This window comes from Poecilia reticulata, linkage group LG7 (genome assembly GCF_000633615.1).
Source record: "Poecilia reticulata strain Guanapo linkage group LG7, Guppy_female_1.0+MT, whole genome shotgun sequence".
Lineage (NCBI taxonomy): Eukaryota > Metazoa > Chordata > Actinopteri > Cyprinodontiformes > Poeciliidae > Poecilia > Poecilia reticulata.
Window position 1 is genome coordinate 30,442,125 of NC_024337.1, and position 1,383 is coordinate 30,443,507.

Consider the following 1,383-nt stretch of genomic DNA (forward strand, 5'->3'; position numbering starts at 1 on the left):
CCTCATTCCTGGTGATAAATCACTGATCATCCCTTCATAGCCATCAGCCAAGCTAGCAGGTCACTCCAGATTGAAATATTGGGATGGAAAAACCTAGTTAGGTTTTAGATACTGACTGCAGCAGCCAGGTGGGATTTTCTGTTAACGAAGATTCTTAGCCTTGATGTGGACCGTGATTCTGTCAGCCGTCTCCATCTGCTCTCTAGTTTTATACAGGAATCATAAACCATTAATGTCTTTATCTGCTCTATGAAATCCCAGTTATTTTACTCTTGGTTTAATTCAATATTTAAAACCTTACTAATATCTCAGGAAACATGATGGAGCTAACGATTGCTTCTGAATTTGCTTTCTCTGTTTTGTCAGACTGTGGACAAATTTAGTATCATGCAAAGGTTATCCCAGTAAATACAAATTACTGTTTTAAATGATGAATTAATTTCAATCCTATCTATTCATTTTGTTGAAATATAGCTTTATTTATCATACCTTGATGTAAATACATTTAGGAAGAGAGAAGAAATAAATCTTTGATATTTCAGTCTGGAAATGGTCACCAAGTTGTTTCTCATACCTTGGGATTCTGGAAAAGCACAGAGAGAATAGTTATCTGTAAATGTGATGTGGATGTTTCTGCACCAGAGTCTGTGCTGCTTTGTCTGGGACTGGACTTTCATCTTTATATTTATGATTATTTATGTTGAGTGAGATCCCCATAAGCAATATGGGTACAGTTTGGAGGGGGGGGAGTGATGACATGCTACTGATCCCCACAAGCATAAGAAGCAGGCTATAAACTACAAAAGGATTAATATTTAGGCATAAATATCTTTATGTGGATGGTGTGATTTCTAATGATAAAAGCTCCTTCTCAAAGACAAAATGTTTAATACAAACCTTTTAGAAAAATACATCATGAGTTTTGTTTAGCAACATCAAAAAATCCATCCAAAAATAGGATACATTATGTTACTCTGCGATATGACTGAGAAAATCTCAATGATCTGCTAAACTAAATGGCACATTTTAATGAATAAATATGAACATAAAAGCTTTTAGTAAAGTTTAAACATACTAATTCTTTTTTTGCATGTTTTATTCTTACTATATCAAAAACGGCAACTATAGTTTGCAACTAACAAGACTCACTCACAACAGAGTCTTTTCTTGACTTCAGAAAATAGATTGAAATACCCAGATTAGTTTGTCCTCTGGAATTTTTCTTATCTTAATCATGCAACAGCCCAGGAGCAAACTGTGGAGAAAAAGAGGCCTGGGAGTTCCTGACAGACAGGCCAGTGTGTGTTTGTGTTTTCAGTGTACTTGTTTTTATGACATCATGGGGACTTCAATCTGTTTACACAGTCACGTCATGGGGACCTC